Below are 8,990 nucleotides of genomic sequence, written 5' to 3'. Positions count from 1 at the left end.
CTGTCAGTGTGTGAGCTCGGGAACAAGGGGACTCCAGCTCCATCCCCACCAGTGACCCCTCAAACTTCCTCCTCACCCTGCCTCTGACTGCCCTGACACCCTCCCACCACCATCCCCACACCCTGGGCTCAGGACAGCAGCACTGGTGCTGTCCTCACCAGGTGCCCACTGTCCATCCTGCAGGACAGCACCAGGGAGGAGGACAGTCAGAGCGCCACAACTCTAACACCACTGGTTTTCTTCCTCAGCTTATCAGGACGGATTTCTGCCATGGAATGAACAACCAAAAGCTGTAAAAAGGAAGTTTTTCTTCTGTGCTTTCTTTTTCTCCCTCTTTTCCCATCCAGGCTGGCTCCTTTCCACCCTCCTTCCACTTCTCTTTGTTGTTGCTAAAAAGATTAAACTTGTTTGACCAGGTTCTGAGTCAGCACAGTTGTAAGGGGAAGATGAATGAGGCTCTTTAACCCTGCTTATCCCTCCAAATGCCCTCCTCCTGGAAGGAAACACACACGTGTGCTCCAGGAAACATCAGTTTTAATGTTTCTTTTATTTTTAAGTCATTCTTTCCCCCAGTCTTATTTCTACTTCTGTCAGATAATGGGACTGCTCTCACTCCTGCTGCTCTCTGTGCTGAACCTTTCTCTGCTTTTCCATGCTGAAAGGGCTCTCCCTTTCTTCTGGATCTTCTGCAGTAAGACAGAGCAGGACGCGTGATCCTGAAAGGCCAAAGTGCCTTTGTTCTTTTGTCCCCAAAACCTTTCCCCTCTCCCCTTGAGTCTCACATCTTGATCCTTTTTTTTCCCTTAGTCCTCAGAGGAGTCTGCTTTCAAAACCCTTTCATCCTGGCAGTAAAAATTGGAAGCGTGAAGAGAAAGATGGAAGACGGTACAGAGAGATGGGGCTTAAACCCAGGGAGGGTAGGTTTGGGATGGGCTGGGATGCTGCTGAGCAGTGAGGGGAACACACTGGGGTACACACTGACTTGGCTCTTGCATCTCCTCATGTGTGGTCAGACTGGACGTGTCCCATCCGTGTGCACTCACATGGCGAGGCCCTGGCACCTGCAGCGTCCCAGTTTACCAGCACCTGGACCCAACCACAGAGCATCTTTATCCCCTTGGGTGGAGCCAAGGTGGAATGAAACTTCAGGGCAGGATCTCAATCCCGCTGTGTTTATTGCTCCCTGCATTCCTGTTTGTTTGACAGCCTGACACCAAAGTCGACAGAGCTCCAGGAAATTTCTCAAGCTTAAGGCTTGGGACAGGCAAATATTTTCCTTTCCTGTTTGGGGAGTAAACAGAAGTAAATGGTGCATCCATAATCCTGAAGTCTGCTTTACAAATGCCTTGTGGTGGTACTGTGTGTCATTCATGTAGGTGACTTTTACAATGAAAAATCCCATTTAAGCCTGACCTTTCACGTTCTGGAGCATAATAGACTGTGCAACCAAATCGTATCCTGCTGGTGGGGACACCAGTGAACTGGAATATTAGTTTTGTAAGGGAAGGGGACATTGGAGTCCTGGAAATCCATTTGTCAGAAGTTGTGTTTCAGGGAACACTCAGGGGGAGCTCTGTGGGCAGTGCAGGGTGCGGAGGCTGCCCCAGCCTGCGAACACCATGGTCTGGAGGAGGTGAAAATCTCCCTGATGAAAGGTGATCTGAATTTGGAAACCATCTCCTAAGAGCCCTCTCTGCAGGATGTCTGCTTGTCCCCCAGGGACCAGGAGAATGAAAATGCAGAGAAGGTAAATGAGGTAGAAACAAGATCTGCTCTCCTGCAAGCGCAGGGTGATGTGTGTTCTGCTAGGATGAGATGGGATGGGAAGAGGTGTAGTTCTCACTCCCAGCAGCTCACACAGGTGGGCCTATTTTGGCTTATTTTGGCCAATTTCTGGCCAAACAATTAATTACTGCTGCCGTGCTCCTGATGGGGCTCTTTGTGCAGCAGCTCCCCATGTTGGCTGACGAGGCTGCGAATTCCCCCCGTTCCCCCGGCTCACGGGGCCGCAGTGGCTGCTACTTGAGCATTTATGTTAATACCCTGTCAGGCACCCTTGTCCCATGGCTTATCATTTTCATCAAGTCTTGGTTTTATGGTTGAAAGGAATTACTTTCAAAAGACCATTACCACTTCCCTGTTTCTCATGGCCTTATGCCTACCTGCTGTTAAGCTTTTATAAAGGCATATTTTTTTGTGCAAAGCTCATAAAAGCTACTACTCAAGTCCCATGCTTGAGTCCACTTCCCTCACTCGCTGCCTGGGACTCTGACTCGGTTGATCCTGGCTGGTGCTGCTGGGAAGCTGGGCAGTGCAGGAGAGAGCTGCTGCTTCCCTGGGGCTGCAGGGCTGAGTGGTGGTGCCAGCACAGCAAGACCAGGAACTCTTCTGATGAGGATGCCCTGGGTCCTTCTCAGCGAGGACAAGGGGACACAGGTGTGCTTGGCCATCTTCAGGAGGGAGAGGGCAGGATGCAGCTGGCCCTGAGCCTCCGTGGTCCTGCTCATCCCAAGCACAAATTTCAACACCTCCTTTACCTCTAGGTCCCACCTTCCTTTTGGAACCGGGCTCCTCATGGCTGTGGTGGGCAGATGTTCCTGCCCTCGGGCTGTGCCACAGGTTCTGGGGCTGGAGCAGGCACCACTCTCGGAGCCTGCTGGCAGGGCAGCATCTCCTTTAGCATTCCTGCCACATCCACTGCTGCTTTACTTTTTATTTTTTCACTGGTGAGTTGAAAAGGGGCAGGCAGCTAGTCACACTGCCTGATAGTCACTTGCCAGTAACATAAAAACTCTTATGCGCCAATATATCAATCAGTGTTACGTGTCAGCCTTGACTACTGCATTCAGCTTCCATCACCCAAACAAAATCATGCTGTAGCAGCCAAAGGAGGAGGCTAATACCGATGGCTGCAGGCATGGCTGGGCATACAAAACATGGGCGAGGAGCTGGGTGGCCGAGCTGACTGCTGAAGCCAGGGACAAAAGCTGGGGAGATGCAGGATGCAGACAGGGATTGGGTTTGCCCAGCAAAACCTGTGGTGCTCCCTGCCCCATGGGGACAGATGTGATGGTCAGTGAAAGGTGAGGGTGCCCTGCATGCTCACTGCCCACTGAAAGGTTCACATCACTTGGCAGCCAAGAGATGCCCGTGGCTCTAGGCAGGAATAGCTGGGGGGCAGTACTTGCAGCCCACCCAGCCTCCTTCTGCTGAGCTCCACACCTGCTCCTCCTCTTTCCATCCAGTTAGAATATTTGCAGCTAATTAAAGGAGGTAATGGTTTCCAGAGGGGCACTGTGTGCTGTCACCATCTCCCTTTCCATGGAGGCTGCTGTGAGGCATTTGCTCCTCCTTAGAACTCTGTGGCCGGTGGTTGCTCCTGGGCAGGGAGAGTGGCCGTGTCCTGGTCCTGAGAGGGGAAGCACTGCCCTTTGTGAGGCTAAGGGACTGGGGAGCCCCTGCAGCCTGTGCTGGCTCAGCAGGCATGGCTGATAGTGAACACTAAGGTCCAAGTTATGTTTTGGATTGAGAGAACACAAAAACATAAATGTGACAGGCAGCAGCACCCAGGTCTTTGGCAACCTGCTGATGAGGCACTTGGTGTTTGCCTCCCTTTGGCTTTAGGGAGGAGAGGTGCAGCGGGGGCTTCCTGAGAACCCCCTTGCAGACCATCCCTGGCCCCAGGCTGCTGCAGGACACAGCTGTCCTGTGGAGGGACTGGAGATGCTCCTTGGCTCCCGCAGCACTGGGGCTCCTGCTCCGGCTGTGCCTCTGTGGGTTTGGTGGGTGCAGCCCTTGGCACAGGGCTGGGATCATCCTCACGGCTCTGCTCCCGGCTGGAGCAGTGCCAGCCTTGGCTCTCCCTGGGGTGGTAACCGTGGGATGGAGAGGCTGCAGTGTGGGTGTTCTCACAGCAGCAGAAACCTCCAGGCTTTGTGTTTCTTCATATTCAATATGCAAGTGGCCACTGTAGCTCCTGATTATTTAATTTGACTGGAATAAGAGGTATTTGTATTCATTTCCAGAGATGATGTACAGGCCTGATCTTAAACTGATTTAGACAGTATTGTACATAATGAAAAATGAGAATGGGGAAATCTAATGTATGGCTTTTTTTTTAAAAAAAAGGGCACTTCACAAACCTGCACGGAATTACAAGAGATAGGCAAATGCTGTCACAAAAGTCTCTCTTAAATGACAAAAGGACATGAAGAATAGCACTGCTCAGCAGCACAATACAAGCTCCAATAATACCATCACATGCTTCCTCTCCAGTAGTTTGTAGTACGAGGGCTTTGACAGATGTCCTGTGTCAAATCTTGCCCTGGTCACTGGAGTTGTTACCAGTGTCTCCTGTGCCCTCTGCCAGCAACCCCCAACCTCTCGGGCAGGGAGCCAGCTTTTCCAGGTGCCTGCACATCCCCTGGGCATGTTCACCCCTCCATGTCCAGGTCTGGACTCATCACCAGGACTCATCTTGTGTCTGCATTTTGGCTGGGTCAGGTACAGTGCCATAGAACACAGAATGATTTGGGTTGGAAAGGACCTTAAATATCACCTAGTTCCAACTCTCCCACCATCCCAGTTGTCTGTGGGGGAGCGGATTGTGAGCCTGGAAGGTTCGGCAGTCTGGAGCTCTCTTGGGGATGTGCTTGTCCCGGACAGCCCAGGTTTGGGAGGCTGAGAGGGAGAAGCAAGCCAGCAGCAGGCAGAGGTGAGGGCTGCTGCTCTGCGTGCTTTCAGCAGCATGGCTCTCCTTGCACACATGGATATTGGAGAGAGAGGTGCTGCTCAGTGCTGGGGGGGCTGCAAGCTGGGAGAGGTGACATCAGCAGCTTAATGACAGCACTCCAGGTTGGAATTAAAGCACTGGCTGTGGCTTAGGGGTGCTGTGACCTCTGCAAGGTCTGATTCTAAGCAGTCATTAAAGCTGATGTGATGAGGGGGGAGAGGCTCGAGCAGGTGCCCCGGCGGGGTCGAAGCACACACCCACACACACACACATTGGGCTGTGTGATTTCTGTAGCATCCGCTCTTATCTTCCTTCCAAAATCATCGCAGAGCAGTTCTGGGAGCTGCTAGGAAACAGCCGTGTGATTGGAGGTGGCTGTGTGCCTGTCAGAGGTACAGCAAATGGATCCCTTCTGGGAATCTCCTAGGATCAGTTCAAACCTCTCCATGGCAGTACATATGCTTGGATGAGGGCCGCATTTTGACCTTGACTGGATGGGAGGTTTTAATTGTCAGAGCTGGCTGAATAACACACAACATTTTGCCATCGGCAATTTCTAGGGATTCATTTCAGCATTGCTTACACCTTTTGGGCTCTGCGTGTATGAACACACAAATAAACCCACTCCAAAGCAGGTGTTTTCACCTAAGTCACGTGCTGAGGGCACTGTGATATTATTTACACCTCTTTGTGCTGCTTCTGTACTCTCAATATGTATGTAACTTACACATTACTGTGTTGCTGAAAAGAAAGTGTGAGATCCCAGTTCCAAGGAGTCACAAACCTTCAGTCAGTGTCACAGGGTGGTTTGAGGGTCAAACCTGGATTCACAGCTCTCCAACGCCTGCTCCTGCCTAGTAGGAGCCGAGGAGCCGCTCACAGCAGGCAGTGTGTCTGTACTGGGGCACGGCCTCTCCCACCCCACCTCATCCCAGGACATTGCCTTCAGAGGTGTCCTGCCTCCTTCCCAAAGTATCCCAAAATATTTCCTGGGCTGCCCCTCCAGAAAACCAGGGAACCACTGGGAGGCTTGGAACTTTGAGCTTTCAGAGGTGCTTGTTGCTGCTTAAATAGATAATCAAATGAAAACAGTCTTTTGCCGACTCATGGGAGTGTTCCATCTTTGCGGTGGCATGAAGTGATTTAGCCATTAAGGTTAATGCTCGTCTTCCTGCTGTCTGTTGGAACTCTGGGCCAGGCAATGCAAATAGCTTAGCCAGTACTTTTAAAGGTCATTGTGCATGAAAAAATAAAGATCATACACCGCTCACGGAAATGTCCTTAGTAATCACTGCTTCTCGGGGGAGGAGGGACGAGGTGCTCCTGGAGCGTTTATCTCATCCCACTGAGTGTTCGGTGACAGCCCTTGAATTTTTGGCAGCTTTAGCTGCAGGTTGGCATCACCTCCAGTGCTCATGTCCTCCCACGTGATTTGACCATGGTGATGGTGGTTCTGGCAGGCACTGAACACGGAGGATGCCGACTCCAGGCACAACACCGCCAAGGCACATGTGCCAGTGGTGGGCACACAGGGCAGGTCTCACCTCTGGGCTCATCTTTGGGTTTCCTGCAGGAATCCTTCGGGTTCAGATCTTCCTTTCGTTGCCTTTCCCACAGGATGTCTTGCTCCTGATTTATCTAGGAGGTAATTTTAATCCTTCTCTCCTCAGACAACTGGCTACCTCCATGCATAATGAATTTATTAACACACTAACCTACTTTAAGGTGATAATCTCTTTAGGGTCACAGCAGATCTCAGCCTGGCCTTGTGACAGGCGTTTTCAGAGAACCTGAATTCCTTGGCATCAGGCGGCATCCATCTGGACAGTGCCTGGGGCATTCCCTGCAGACAGCCCATTCCAGCTCCTGGGGCTGACCCCCAGCCCCACAGCCAAACCTCTGCGTGCAGAGGAGCTGCTCATGCGTGGGACCGGGAGCAGTCAGTCCTTTCGGCAGCGTCCTTTAGTAGTGCCTTCCTCTTTGTCTTTCCTGAGTGGAGCTGCTGGATTGTGACTTCCCGGAGGAGGAGAGGAGGGAGCCGCTGCTTTGCAGCCGCTCTGATGTGGGTGTTTAGCACCAGCTCTAATAGCCTCCCCTCTCAGAGAAGTGAACTACATCCTCTGCTCATTACTGCAGCCCTTCAGAGGAGAACGAGAGGAAGAGAAAAGATCCCATTCAGTCTCGCTGTTTCCAAACAATGCAAAGAGGACGAGGACTCCTGTGTTTGTAGTGAGCTTATATAAGAAATAAGCAATAAATGAGGAAATCCTGGTGACCTGCAGTGTGCCCCAAGCCCTAACGTTTCTCGAGTCCGACTGTTCATGGACAGAGCTGCAAAGTGAAATGAAAGCAGCTTTTAAAGTCTCTATTATTCTCTTCTGCTGTGAAATTCCTGCCTCTCTTTGTTGAGTATGATCTTTGTTGGTGTTTTCTTTGTGCCTGGAGTAATTTCTGTGTTGAGAGTCTGTTGTGCTGCTTCCCAGCGCTGCCACGCAGTCCTTGTTCATCCTGACACCGACCCTTCCCGGGCAGCGGCTGCTCCGCGGCTGCCGAGCGGCTGCGCAGGAGGCACCGCCGCTGCCTCCACCGCCGGGGACACCTCACAGGCCCCCAGAACCCCCGGAGAAAGCAGCCACCAACTCCCGGGAGGCTTTGTACAGCCCAAAGGAGCCACAAACCTCACAGCGATGTCCGTGCCCGGGTAGGTTTGGAGAGGGTCGTGCTTCAGGTGGAGGTGGGAGAGTGAGCAGGGCGTCACCCAGCCCATGGCTCTCCTGGTGCCAGGGCTGGAGAGACACAGTCCTGCAAAATTCGCTGGAAGAAGCAGTCGTGCCTTCTGAGAGAGTCAGGAGAGCGCTCCGCAGGATTTCGAGACTGTGTTCCACGCTGTATAGAATGGATATTAATGAACATGAATAAATATTGATATTAATTATATCAACCTGCTTGAAGCTTCTGAAAAGTACGTGTTTGGGGCTCTGCAAGGTGTGAGTTGACCTTAATTCTGCTGTCACTGAGCAGGGCGTGCTGACAGCCTTGCACGGGTGCTGATGTTCCTGCAGCGTAGGTTGTCTGGGGGGACAGGTGAGATTATGCGCAGAGTGAGAAGTGAAACGTGTCCTGCACGGCTGCAGAAGAGCAGGGATTGAGCCTTGTACTTTATAACTTTTCTGGCTTCTCATCTGTAAACTTCCCAGTCACGGTAACAGATGGGGACAGCTTGGATACTGCAGATACAGTTTGATGTTCATGGACTTGAGCCAGTGTCCTGTTGGAGCTGAGGGTTGCTTTCCAGCCTGTGGATCGCTGCAAATGAATTAATGCAGGCTCTGGGGTCATCACCAATACTCACCCTGTCCAAGGAGTGGTGGTGCCTTGTGTGTGTCTGGAATACCACACCTTGTGAAGGCAGGCTCGAATCCAAAGCTGCCCCGAGCTGCTTCAGCCCTGACACAACACTTGTTCTTGCTGGGAGTGTCTCAGGCTGGCGTGGGAAAGCAGGGTAACACACACAGGGAGATAATGAAGGATGATGGGGAATATTCCCGAAGAAGTCTGCGTGGCTGCAGTGAGACCAAAGCCAGGGTGCTTGGCTGGGCCAGATCCTCTGCAGAGGGTGGAGGGAGCAGGGCAGGGGGTGCCTGTGGGGGCTGCTCACACCTGCCACGTGTCACCACCAGCTCCTGAGCTGGCAGTGAAGGGAGGTGAGGAGGCACCCAGCCTCTACCTACCCTCCTCTTCCTGCTTTAGCCCATCTGGGTGATGAGTTCACCCTCCTGGACATCCACAAGCTATTCTGTGCCATCACAGATGTGGATGTTCCCCTCCTTCTGTCACTCGCCCCTGTGCTTCTGTGTCTTGCTGTCACTCCAAGGCATTACAGCCTGGGCAGGCGACATCATTTATTCCTTTTGCCCCTCTGCTAGACGTTGTCTCCTGGGTGTTTGGAGAGGCAAACCAGAGCTTGCACACAACTTGGCTGTGTGACTGTGAGCTGGTAAATCAAGCAGAGAGACATGTCACCCTGGCTTGGGCTGTTGCAGTTGTCCCTGGCTCAGCTGACAGTGCCCTCACTGTCCCCAGTGGCTCTGGGGCCATGGCGCTGTGCTGGCAGTAAAACGTGGCTGTAAAACTTCAAGTCTCTCTGGAAGCAGAAATGGGGGATTCAGTCCTTCCCTTCTCTCCTCCCTCTCCATCACATTTCCTTGGAATAAAGCTGCTTTAAACTACTTCCCTGGCTTGTCCTGCTGCGGTGAGT

The sequence above is a fragment of the Corvus kubaryi genome, unplaced genomic scaffold (assembly GCF_017639235.1).
Source record: "Corvus kubaryi isolate FWS band 111438036 unplaced genomic scaffold, C.kubaryi_AGA036_p1.0 37322, whole genome shotgun sequence".
NCBI classification, from domain to species: Eukaryota; Metazoa; Chordata; class Aves; order Passeriformes; family Corvidae; genus Corvus; species Corvus kubaryi.
Note: the sequence above shows the minus strand (reverse complement) of the source record.